This window comes from Myxocyprinus asiaticus, chromosome 2 (assembly GCF_019703515.2).
Source record: "Myxocyprinus asiaticus isolate MX2 ecotype Aquarium Trade chromosome 2, UBuf_Myxa_2, whole genome shotgun sequence".
Classification (NCBI taxonomy): Eukaryota; Metazoa; Chordata; class Actinopteri; order Cypriniformes; family Catostomidae; genus Myxocyprinus; species Myxocyprinus asiaticus.
This window is the reverse complement of record NC_059345.1, coordinates 40706647-40720083: the sequence shown is the minus strand read 5'-3', so window position 1 is coordinate 40720083 and position 13437 is coordinate 40706647. Positions and strand designations below refer to the sequence as shown.

The window sequence follows — 13437 nt, the reverse complement described above, 5'->3', positions numbered from 1 at the left end:
GGCTACATAATTGATCGGGTTGTCATGCGTGAATGGCATGCACGCATAGCACGAGTCTTGTCACAATTTGATAGTGTTTAGCCTCCCATTCAGCTGATGAAAACACGCTGCGTGATCACGAGGAAGGATTACATCAAGATGTAGATTGTAATACAGGTGCGAATAAAATAGCATGCTCCTCTCTCACCGTTGCTTGCATGCTAGTGATTACATGATTACAATAACATAAGAAATATTTAAGATTCCACACAATTTTGGAATCAGTAATCAAATAAGCAAATTTGTGACATTAACTCTGTTAACTCATAACACAAAAGGACAGGTTCTTTCATTAAAGCACTTAAAGGAATAGTTCACCCAAAAATGAAAATTTGCTGATAATTTACTCACCCTCAGGCCATCCAAGATGTATCAGAGTTTCTTTCTTCATCAAAACAGAACTTAAGACTTTTAGGATTTCATTTTAGGCCTCCATCCTCTAAACAATGCAAGTGAATGTACTCCATTTTTTGACGGTCCAAAATGCATATTTAGGGTGCATCAAAATAATCCACACGATTCCAATCGACAAATAAAGTTCTTCTGAACGCAAACGATTGATTATTTTTAGAAACAAAACAATACTTATATACGTTTTAACTACAAATGTTCGCTTCCGTACATCTGTGACGTGCGCTCATGAGAGGGATGACGTAAGCTCGTTGGTAAGGTCACGCGGAGGAGTCAGGAAGCCCGTCATTGTTTACAAGAGAAACTTGTGCCGTTCACAAACCAAAACAGTCCAAAACAATTTCAAAACAATAAAATAAAATCATCATTTCCAAATAATAAAAAAAAACCAACGTAAACAATGACACGCTTCCTGACTCCTCCACGTGACGCGTGACCTTACCACCGAGCTTATGTCATCCCTCATGTTTCTAAAAATAATCGATCGTTTGGGTTCAGAAGAACTTTATTTGTCGATTGGAATCGTGTGGATTATTTTGATGCACCCTAAATATGCATTTTGGACCGTCAAAAAATGGAGTACATTCACTTGCATTGTTTAGAGGAGGCCCGCAATTAAATTCTTAAAATGTTTTTTTGATGAAAAAAAAAACAAAACAAAAAAAAACTCAAATTTTCATTTTTGGGTGAACTATTCCTTTAAGATGCTCTGTGATTATATCATAATCATCGGGTTTTGCACAATTTTCATTCAAACTGTTATGCTGATAATTTGAAATGAAAAATAAACAATGAAATTAGAAAAATGCAAAAGTGGGGGGGGGGGGGGGGGGTCCTGGGCACAGCCACTGCCCAGAAAAAAAAAAAAAAAAAAAAAAAAAAAAAATGGCACTCCGTGTCAAAAAGGTTGCCGACCCCTGCACTAGACGAACGCCTTTGTTTCACTTTGGTTTTGGTTTACTCTTTGTCACGTTAAGGAGCGCTGTTTTAAGATGCTGTGTCTAATTAAAAATAACTTTAAAAAGCATCTTTTTAAAATAACAACAGGATGGCTGCTTCGGTGTGGAGCTCTCTATCGTTTTTGTTACTTTTGTTTGTTTGTCATGTTTTTTTGTCACTTTCCTGATCAGTTTCACCAGGGATGAACTGCTGAATATTCGGCAGAGCATACCTGATAATTTTTTGCCGGTGTTTGATTATTCATCGGGGAAAACGAGGGGCGGTGGAACATGCTTTTACATCATCGAAAGTTGGTGTACAGATGTAACAGCACTGAAGATGTGCTGTCCTAATTTAGAAGCATACTACTCGCCGCAGGAGTTTTCCTCATTTATTCTGGTGAGTGTGTATATCCCACTACAAGCATGCGTGAACGCAGCGTTGCAACAGCTGGCTGATCACATCACAGACACGGAGCAACAACACCCAGACTTTCTTATTATTCTGGGAGATTTTAATAAAGCTAACCTCACCCATGAACTGCCAAAATGCAAACAACACATCAAATGCCCCACCAGCGGAAGAAATGTATTGGACCGCTGCTACATGACTGTAAATGATGCATATCGCTCTGTCCCACATGCAGCTTTAGGACTCTCTGATCTCTGTCTGGTTCATCTTCTCCCGATCTACAAGCAGGAAAAAAAAAATAAGCTAAGCCTATAGTAAGGACTGTAAAGAGATGGACTAATGAAGCAGAGCTGAAACTACAAGCCTGCTTTGACTGCACTGATTGGAGCATTTTTTTTTAAGCTGCAGCCACAAACCTGGACGAGCTCACAGATACCGTGACATCATATCAGTTTCTGTGAGGATATGTGCATCCCTACTAGGACATTTTTATCATTCAATAACGATAAACCATGGTTCACAGGAAAACTCAGGCAGCTTCGTCATGCCAAAGAGGATGCTTACAGAAGTGGGTATAAAATCTTGTACAACCAGGCCAGAAACACACTGAGTAAGGAAATCATAGTAGCTAAAAGAAGCTGCTCTGAAAAGCTGAAAAAAGTTTTCAGCCAATGATCCTGCATCTGTGTGAACGGCCTGAAAACATTACCAAGTATACGACACCTCCCCCTCGCTCTGTAGAGAATCAACAAATGGCTGATGAACTGAATGTGTTTTATTGCAGGTTTGAAAAGCCCAGTCTCACACCCCTTCAAAACAGTGCCAGGAATTCCTCCATTGCACACACAAACGAAGATATGCTGCAAGGATGGCTGACGGCGGTTCCGACGCCTGTACCGAATTGTAATGGGCAACACTGCTCCTATGATGAGAAGAATCAGGTATACTTGAGGTTTATCCAGTACATTTAAAAAGGAACCCAGCTTTCTCGCAGTAAGCCACATTCTTGCAATAACCGATTCGAATAGTATTTTTACTTTTCTAATACTTATTGCAAAACGAATACTTTAGTATTCAACTACTCGTGCACATCCCTAATGTAAACATTATAAATTACACATTAGTGGTGCACCGATCAGGAAATTTGAGGCCGATACCGATCTCCGATTTTTTAACACTAAGATCGACAGATACTGATTTTTTTTTTTAAAGTGTCCTTTGCCACACTTTTGCAAGTTATATGCTGCAGTTAGGTTTATGCCCCACACAGTAAAATTACAGTAACACTTTACAAAAAGATTCAATTTGTTAACATTATTTAACAACATTACTGTACGTGAACTAATGAACTTAATGTTAGTTACAACATATACTAATCCATTTTTAAAATCAAGTTGTATTAGTTAACAGTTAATGCACTATGAACTAACATAATAAAAAAACAATTATTCATTGTTAAAGTAACATTATGATTAATAAATGCTGTAAAAAAATATTGTTCATTGTTTATTCATGATACCTAATGCATTAACTAATGTTAAAGAAACCTTTTTTATAAAGCATTACCAAAATTACATTAAAATTACATTGCGAATTGCTAACATTTATTTGTATTGAAAACGGTTATGAATAGTTCTGTTGTCAATATCAAATATGACATACTGGCAACCAGTAAAAACCATGAGAGCACCACACACAGCAGAGATACTTTCAAAAATAAGAAAAATATATCCATTACAAGCTCTAAAACTGCTCCAGAAATCATTAATATCTATGATTTGTTTACTGTCTTTGGCATCTTGTTGTAATACAAATCACTAATTAAGCAAATGCGTGAAGTCGCGGTGCCGTTATTGAAGTTTAAACAGTTACATCTGTGATTAGTGGTATTGTGACTAATATTAATCTGATTTAAATTGGGATCGTCACAAAATAGCATTGAGATGAGTGACTGATGATGAGATATTGAGAGCACCTGCAGAGCGCGTATGTTTGACACCGAGAGCACTCATGTTAAACTAAAAGCGCTCAAACAGTCTCTATCGCTCCACACAACATCTAGTTATCACGACTCGCATTACATCACGTGTACTCAGATTTGTATTCGCATGTTTATTTGTTGTTTAATTTGTTTTTATACCCATCAGCAACCACTTTATCCTCTTCCTGTCCATTGTGCAGCGAGTCAGAATAACTACCGTAATGACTCTAGAAAATGGGCAACTTAATATTCATACATGTTATTCTTACACATTTTTAAAAACAAAACGGCATATTCATGTGAATTACATCAAGTCTGAAAGTTTAAATTTGTGAATGCTTAGAATTGCCAACAACTCGCCCTCCAAAAGGCCACTATGTCATGCATTTTTTTTTTTTTTTTTTTTTTTTTTAGAGTAGCAGTTTGTGCACGATTCTCTGCGTACTGCAAAAAAAAAAAGATCGGCCCTAAACAGCCAATCACGGATTTAAGATGAATATCATCCGATTTCAATCGGTGGCCGATTGATCGGTGCACCCCATTACACATTATCTACTGCATATACCTATCTTCCTTTCAATTATCAAATGGTTAAAATATCTCATGTGGATTCCATTCATAAACTGAGGCAGAAAGCATGATTTGTATTGAATATGGAGCCTGAAGCAAATGACAGGTACAGATACAGAACTGCTTCAAGTATTCAGACAAAAAAACCTATTAAATACCATTGATCGCAAGAAAAATATAAACAACCCATATACTTTCTTAACCATCTATTTATTCACGACATCTCTCCTCATTCTAAATATTATTATGCTTTACACAGTTCATAAAGGATGAAAGTGAAGCAAAGCATAGCTTGTATAGTTAAAACAATCAAGAAACAAATTGTGCCGCCTTATGCGTTCGGATATCACCATAGGCACAACAGATAATGCATGTACATCAACGCGTAAAGAATGCAAGAAATGCAAGTGGCTGTAAAGTTTTCTATGCTGTTGTGTGCATCAGCTAGTTAGCGGATTTCTTCGAAGCTCTACTATGATGCAAAAGGTCAACCCGAAAACCTCTTCCTCAGCTGACATCCTATCTTCACCTATTCGATAGCAGTGTCGTGTATACTTGGACAGAGAAATGAAGACTGCAGCTCAACAATGCAAAAACCCGCACTAGTACGATTATAACTGCCCATGTAAACGTACTCAATGCTGCTGATATGCCCCCAAATCTCTTAAAACAAGGTTCATGAAGCACATAACTACCAGTCTGAAATGACCTCCTATCCTCAAGATCCTATCTTGATGAAACGTCCAATTTACACCCCTAGTACTGAACAGTGCTTTCTTTGGATGACTGTCAATCATCAGAATCATATTTTCGCTTTGCTTTAAAATCAGCACAACTAGTCACAGAGTTCTTGAAATTTGCATTCACATACTGACGATTTTAGTGACCTGAAATTTATGTAAAAGTTATTACATGAGGAACTGCTTCTTTTTCAGGGTTTGGAGACTGATAAGATTAGACACCTACATATTGAATTATTACAAGTAATACTTGAGCTATAGCGCTTCTCTCTCATTTGGATTATTTTAACAGATCAAAGTATAAGCACAATTATCTACAGTCGGCCAGTGTGAAATACTATGCCCTTGACATTTGCCCCTTCATATGGCTTAAAGGGATAGTTCAACCTAAAATGAAAATTCTATCATCATTTACTCATCCTCATGCCATCTAACACCTATATATATATATATATATATATATATACACACACACACACAAAAGTTAGTTCCGGTCCTCGAATCTGATTGGATGAGAGACATTCCATGAGCACTGATGGTCTGACACCATCAGCACTCGGATGCTTCACTGTGTGTGTGTGTGTGTGTGTGTGTGTGTGTGTGTGTGTGTGTGTGTGTGTGTGTGTGTGTGTATATCACTCTGCTTGTGTTCGTGCAAGTGTAAGAGCAGTGCAGATGTGATAAGATCTACAGTTTGTCTTTTTTTTTTTTACATGTATTTTTTTTACATTACATATGTTAGCCAGCAGGTGGTGGCAAAAGATCAATTTTATGTGTAATATGAGCCAGTTGGTGATGTGAAGTGAATCCGCCTCAGCCAGTGTTTACATACAGCACTATATGATCGCTTGTATTACTACTACTAAAGCTAGGAAATAGCTTTAAATGGCTTTAAATGAACAACTTCAGCATTACGGCTTATGACAGCTGAGAGACACAACAGACTGATTAATTACACAAACTGAAGGCGCTTGCCTCTTACCGGTCTACCCACATTGGAGTGGACACACTGTTTAAAATGGAGGACATTGCGGTTTCTATAGTGATTGACTCCTGCACACCAGCTACCGCGAAATAGGTAGAAATACCCCCGCTTGGACCGCTACTTTTCCACTGAGAAAGCTGATCTTCAGAAAGCTGACAGCATCTCTGCTTGGGAGTGGCAACAGGTGATCGCACACACTCTGTGTGTGTGTGTGTGTGTGTGTGTGTGTGTGTGTGTGTGTGTGTGTGTGTGTCTCTCTCTCTCTCTCTCTCTCTCTCTCTCACACCCGCCTTCTGATCCGCCGCGTAATAAAGTAGTTCCATGCACAAATGAGTTATGACCGTACAGTTTTTCCTAATTTTTTTTTACATTTACTTGTTCATTGAACTGTTGTATATAAGCAATATCACACGAGCAATCCTGCTATATGGCCCTACATCAGCACTGCTGTGATTCAGTCGTAGGCCGAGTGCCATAGGTAAACATCAGCACTGCTGTGAAGGGCCAAATCGCACTCTTGCTCGTGTGATATTGCTTATGTGTATATATGTTTTAAAATATTGTCTTAGTCCTTCTTTCATTCTATTGAATGAAATCCCAAATGCAATTTATTGTGATACTCCAATCCCCATCAACAATTACCAGAAGAAAAAAAAGTGGTACATAATGTGGGACTTTTAATGATAAAGAGGCCCAAAAAACACTCTTATTTTGAAATGTCTGCGCTCCTAGTTGTGAACTGACTGACACGGACGGCTGATTTGCTGAGAAAGTGACTCGGATTCAAACTGTCGAACTGAAAGTCTACGGTAACTCCGATAACCGCTCTATACAATTGTGGTGACAACAATAGCATATCAGAATGGCGCTGTTTTGGCGGCACGAGGGGGGACCTACACAATATTAGGCAGGTGGTTTTATAATTGTGGCTGATCGGTGTATATCACCCATGTGAAATACTAACTGCCCCCTTAAACCTAATAGCTGGTTATGTCACCTTTAGCAGCAACTGCAACCAAATGCTTCCGATAACTCGAGAGCAGTCTTTCACAACACTGTTGTGGCCCACTCTTCTTTGCAGAACTGCTTTAGTTCAGCCACACTGGAGGATTTTTGAGCACCCGTTTAAGGTCCTGCCACAGCATCTCAATCGGGTTCAAGTCAGTACTTTGACTTGGCCACTCCGAAACTTTAATTTAGCTTCTTTTGAGACTTACTCCTATGCTTTGGATCATTGTCTTGCTGCATAATCCAGTTGTGCTTGAGCTTCAACTCACGGACTGAAGACTGGACGTTCTCCTTTAGGATTTTCTGGTAGAGAACAGAATTCATGTTTCCCACAATTATTGCAAGTCACCCTGGCCCTGAAGCAGTAAAGTATTCCCACACCATCACACTGTCACCACCATGCTTGACCGTAGGTATGATGTTCTTTTAGTGGAATTCTGTGTTTGATTTACACCAGATATAACGGGACCTCTGTCTTCCAAACAGTTCCACTTTTGACTCATCAGTCCACAGAACATTCTCCCAAAAGGTTTGAAGATCATCAAGATGTTTTGGCCTTGCCACGCTTCCATGGATGTCATTTTTGGTCAGTGTCTTTCTGATAGTGGAGTAATGAACAGTGACCTTTATTGACGCGAGAGAGGCCTGCAGTTCCTTGGATGTTGCCCTTGGCTTTTTTGTGACTTTCTGGATAAGTCATCACTGTGCTCTTGGAGGAATTTTGGAAGGTCGGCCACTTCTGGGAAGGTTCACTACTGTGCCAAGTTTTCTCCATTTGGAGCTAATGGCTCTCACTATGGTTCTTTGGAGCCCCAGAGCCTTTGAAATAGCTTTGTAACCCTTCCCAGACTGATGTATTTCAATCACCTTTTCCCTCATCATTTCTGGAATTTCTTTCGACCTTGGCATAGTGTGCTACTGGGTGAGACCTTTTAGCCAACTTCATGCTGCTGAAAAAGTTCTATTTAGGCATTGATTTGATTGAACAGGGCTGGCAGTAATCAGGCCTGGGTGTGTCTAGTCCAGCTTAACTTCATTATGAATGCAGTTTCATAGATTTGGGGATTTAGTAACTTTTTCACACATGCCCAGTAGGTACTGGACAACTTATTTGATTCAATATACAACATTATCATTTAAAAACTGTATTTTGCATTTACTCCGATTGCCTTTGTTTTATGCTCGATTTTATTTGAATTTCTGAAACAATTTAGTATGAGATATACACAAAACCAAAAGAAATCAGGATGGGGGCAAATAATTTTTCAAAGCACTGTAACTGTGTACACATACACAGGCGGTTGGTGCATGCACCCTACAACTGCTTTAACACTGGACTATTTCTCTTCAGGAGTTTAGACCCATAGAGTTGTCTTTATATTCCTTCAGACTTGAATTATACAAATGCAGGTATCTCCAGACCTCCTCACACACATGCTCTTGACTTGCACATCCACTGTTGTTGTTTTTACCTTCATCTTCTGATTTTTAGCGGCGATCACATCTTCTAAGCGCTTGTTTTGACAGCAACGGCTCAAATGTGAGTGTTGCCACCTTGTGGACCCACAAATTAGTGCAAATAATTCCAGGATCATGCACATTCTGTGCGTTCAAAGATGCATGGTTAGAAAAATCAGGCTGCACGCGTTCAGTACTCGTGCACTCTGCTGATGGCGAGATTTGCGTCATGCATCCTGTTCGCGGATGCTCAGCATTAGCTTCTGACTGAAGCATATTTTGGGCTTAATGACTGCAATGCAAAGATGTACAGTGAAAAAGCAGCTATATTTTGGTTTATTCTCACCCAAAGCCGATTAGATCGCTTCCAAAGACATGGATTAAACCAGTGGGGTCGTATGGATTATTTTATGCTGCTTATGTGCTTTCTGGAGCTTCAAAGTTTTGGTTACCATTCACTTGCATTGTGTGGACCTCCAGAGCTGAAATATTCTTCTAAAAATCTTAATTTGTGTTCAGCAATATAAAGTCATACACATCTGAGATGGCATGAGGGTGAGTAAATGAGAGAATTTTCATTTTTGTGTGAACTATCCCTTTAAAGTTAAGATTATTTATAAATTAGTTACAGCCATGAATGTAAAACGGCCGTTTGAAAGCCACACCAACTCTTAAGTCTATGAAACGTCTGTCGTAAAAAAAAATAATAATAATAAATCAAAAATGAACAATCAAAATACCATGCAATCATTGTTTAACAATGACAGGAGAACCGCGGAATGACAGGAGGCAAGCTGACTAGCTAATGGTTAACCATCACCTGACACAAGCCAGTGACCCAAATGTTGAGCTCTGTTACTCTTCCAGATACACTACCTGTCACGTTTGTAAATGTATACCGTTTGTGCGCAAGTTAACGGACAAATAAATGAATATTACAGCTAGTTTGGTTCAATACAGATTTGTCAACAGGCCACCTTCTAAGAACTGAGCGCAGTAGACAAACCACAAACTTCTTACTCGGCATGAATCAGCTACCGTGGATGTGCTGTTCAGCTCAACGCTACTCGGTAAAGTGCAGCATAAAAAACATGCGCAAGCCGCCGTTTAACTAAGCGGCAGCTCTGCTCCATAATAACCGGCCTAATAAGTTACACAATAATTATCGGCAAGCTACTCCCATGCAATGCTCAATAACCTTCCCTTTCAGATTGGGCAAGATGTTATGCTATGAAAAAATAAATGTCATTGTCGTCTAAAATGTCAATCTGACGCAGCTGAGGTGTAAACAGATGACCGCTCATACAGCGTCTTTGGCTAAAACTCGGACACCATTTTACGCCAGAGAGTGAAACACTAGTCCCGGTTTATCACTTCCTCGAACACTACAGGCAACTAAAGTGCTTTTGCTTCACATCGGCCATCGCGAAACAACCCAAAGCCCGTGTTTCGTGCGTTCAGTTCAACAGTATTTACGTCTAACACGGGAAAAGCGACGTTCGTTCGCCCAACTAGTAATCGGTAGCGTTAAGCTAGGCTAGTGCACAGTTGTTGCTAAACCGGAGAGGAGGCGCGGTTGATTTGCCTAGTCTGTAATATTTGACAAATCGACAAAATACATAAGCGTCCAGTACAATTCAGAACGAGGGAGCACTGCATTACTAATAGTTAAAGCACTCAACAAACCGAAAAGCAGTTGTGCATGGTTAAATAACCTTACCTGCTGTAAGCCTACGCAGTGTGCTAAAATGCAGCAGGAGAAGCGATGACTTCTCTCCCGCTGCCGTTACGAGCTCTGAGATCCGCCGCAATGGCGTCACAGATATCAGGCGCAGGGTAAAGTATGTTACGTCCTCAACTCTGGATAGGACGCGGCTGACGACATTTTGGATCAAGCTGGGCCTGCATCAGATGCCTCCTAACATCACATGATAGCTCGGTTTGAGCCAATATGGCTGGACAGGGAACTATATACGACACCATTTTACTTCGTCTCCGAGCAACAAGATAGATTCCAAATGTGTTACCATGACTGATATCCCTCCGCGCGAGCTTGCGTCAGATCAGCGCAGTTCAACAGCTGTAGTCATTAGAAACGTATTGATCTCCGTGCTGTGGGTCTTTGGAGGGAACATGGATAAAGTGGTTAAGAGGAATATTCCGGGTTCAATCGACAACATTTGTGGCATAAAGTTGATTACCACAAAAATATTTTTAACTCGTACCCCCCCGCCCAGGATCGAGGTTACAGTGAGGCACCTTCAATGGAAGTGAATGGGGTCAATTTTTGGAGGGTTTAAAGGCAGAAATGTGAAGCTTATAATTTTATAAAAGCACTTACATTCATTCTTTTAAAACTTATATATTATTTGTGTTGTAAAGTTGTTTAAATCGTTATTTTTAAGGTCATTTTTAGAGGTTATGGTGTTTCGTCATCATGGCAACAATGTTGTAAAATTGGCTATAACTTTACATATAAAAGGTTAGTAAGTGATTTTATCACACTAAAATCATGTTAACATGCATATTGTTTATGTCTTGTAGCTATACTTAAAGAACAGTGAGTATTTGAACGTTTACGGATTGGCCCCATTCACTTCCATTGTAAGTGCCTCACTGTAACCCAAATTTTTGCTTTTTTAAGGAGGGACAAGTCTAAATAAATTTTTGTAGTAATCAACATTATGCTATTGATTGAGCTTAACTTGTATTGAACACGGAATATTCCTTTGAGCTCAGTCAACAGCATTTGTGGCATAATACGTCATGATGGCCGCCTCGGTGTGGAGCGCTCCTATTGTTTTGTTGTTTTTGTTTGTTTGTCCTGTGTTTAGTAATCTTGTTCCAGTCAGTTTTACCAGAGACGAACTGCTGAACATTTGACAGCTTATACCAGACAGTCTTTTCCTGGTTTTTGAATATTCAGACGTTTTGCTAGACATTTTAGTTGGAGGTGCGGTTTTGTTGTTCAGGAGACGCAGGCGAGGAAGACAAGCCGGTGCACTGGTCAAACTCCGTTGGCGGGGCTTTCGAACAGCGCTGCTGCGTATTCACTTAGCAAATCTCTGCTCTCTCCCTAACAAAACGGACGAACTACATCTCCTCACCCGCACAAACAAGGACTTTTCAAACTCTGCTGCCTTGTGCTTCACAGAAACCTGGCTGAGTGAAGCCATTCCGGACAGCGCGTTACATCTGCCGGGCTTCCAGCTGTTCAGAGCGGATCGCATCGCGGAGTTAACGGGGAAAACGAGAGGCGGTGGAACATGCTTTTATATCAATGAAAGTTGGTGTACAGATGTAACAACGTTAAAGAAGATGTGCTGTCCTAATTTGGAAATACTCTTTATTAACTGTAAGCCTTTCTACTCGCCGCGGGAGTTTTCCTTGTTTATTCTGGTGTGTATATCGCGCCAAACGCGTGTTTGAATGCCGTGCTGCAACAGCTGGCTGATCAAATCACAGACACAGAACAACAATACCCGGACTCAGTTATTATTATTCTTGGGGATTTTAACAAAGCAAATCTCACACGTGAACTGCCCAAATACAAATAGCACATTACATGCCCCACCAGAGACAGAAATATACTGGATCTCTGCTACACAACAATAAAGGATGCATATCGCTCTGTCCCTAGAGCAGATTTGGGACTATCTGGTCACTGTCTGGTTCATCTTCTTCCAACCTACAGGCAAAAATTAAAATCAACCAAGCCAGTAGTAAGGACTGTAAAGGGATGGACCAATGAAGCAGAGCGGGAACTACAAGCCTGCTTCAGTTGCATGGATTGGAGTGTTTTTGAGGCTGCAGCCACAGACCTGGACGAGCTCACAGATACTGTTACATCATATATTAGTTTCTGTGAGGATATGTGCATTCCTACTAGGACTTATTTAAAGTTCAACAACGACAAACCATGGTTTACAGCGGAACTCAGGCAACTTCGTCTGGCCAAAGAGGATGCTTACAGGGGTGGGGATAAAGTCTTGTACAATCAGGCCAGGAACACACTGAACAAGGAAATCAGAGTGGCTAAAAAAAGATACTCTGAGAAGCTAACGACCTGCATCAGTGTGGAGTGGCATGAAACAACTCACAAATTATAGGACTCCTACCCCCAACCCTGTGATGGACCAACAACTGGCTGACAACCTGAATGTGTTCTACTGCAGATTTGAAAGACCCAATCTCACACCCCACACCCACTCTGACCTTCACTTCACACAAACACCAACACCTCCTTCAACCCCCATCTACCCCCCTCCTGCTACTCAACCTGCACTTAAGATCTGTGAAGATGATGTGAGCTGCGTCTTTCGGAAACAAAAGATGAGGAAAACTTCAGGCCCAGATGGCATCTCACCAGCATGTCTTCGATCCTGTGCTAACCAGCTGACCCCCATCTTCACACAGATCTTCAATGGATCACTGGAGCAGTGTGAAGTCCCATGCTGCTTCAAATGCTCAATCATTATTCCTGTCCCAAAGAAACCAAAAATCACAGGACTTAATGACTACAGACCTGTCGCCCTGACGTCTGTGGTCATGAAATCATTTGAGAGACTGGTGTTGGCCCATCTGAAGAACATCGCTGGACCCTTTCTAGATCCCCTTCAATTTGCTTATCGAGCAAACAGGTCTGTGGATGATGCAGTCAACATGGGATTGCATCATATCCTGCAACATCTGGACAGACCTGGGACATATGCAATGATCCCTTTTGTGGACTTCAGTTCAGCTTTCAACACCATCATCCCAGCTATACTCCAGAATAAATTACACCAACTCTCTGTTCCCATGTCTATCTGTCAGTGGATTACCAGCTTTCTGACGGACAGGCAGCAGCTTGTGAGACAGGGGAAACTCACTTCCGGCACCTGTACAATCAGCAC

The 13437-nt window shown here is 40.5% G+C and overlaps 1 protein-coding gene across 3 annotated transcripts in view; it reads right to left on the bottom strand.

Moving 5' to 3' along the window:
• kiaa0232 (KIAA0232 ortholog) overlaps window positions 1-10439 on the bottom strand; it is a 48233-nt gene extending 37794 nt beyond the window's left edge. The window contains exon 1 of one of the 3 annotated variants that reach the window (XR_007899266.1): window positions 10263-10439. The gene's annotated coding sequence lies outside the window, so the exon portion shown is untranslated. The remainder of the gene's footprint in view (window positions 1-10262) is intronic. The other 2 variants (XR_007899267.1, XM_051717860.1) reach the window with 2 other exon arrangements.
• Between the last annotated feature and the right edge of the window lie 2998 nt (window positions 10440-13437).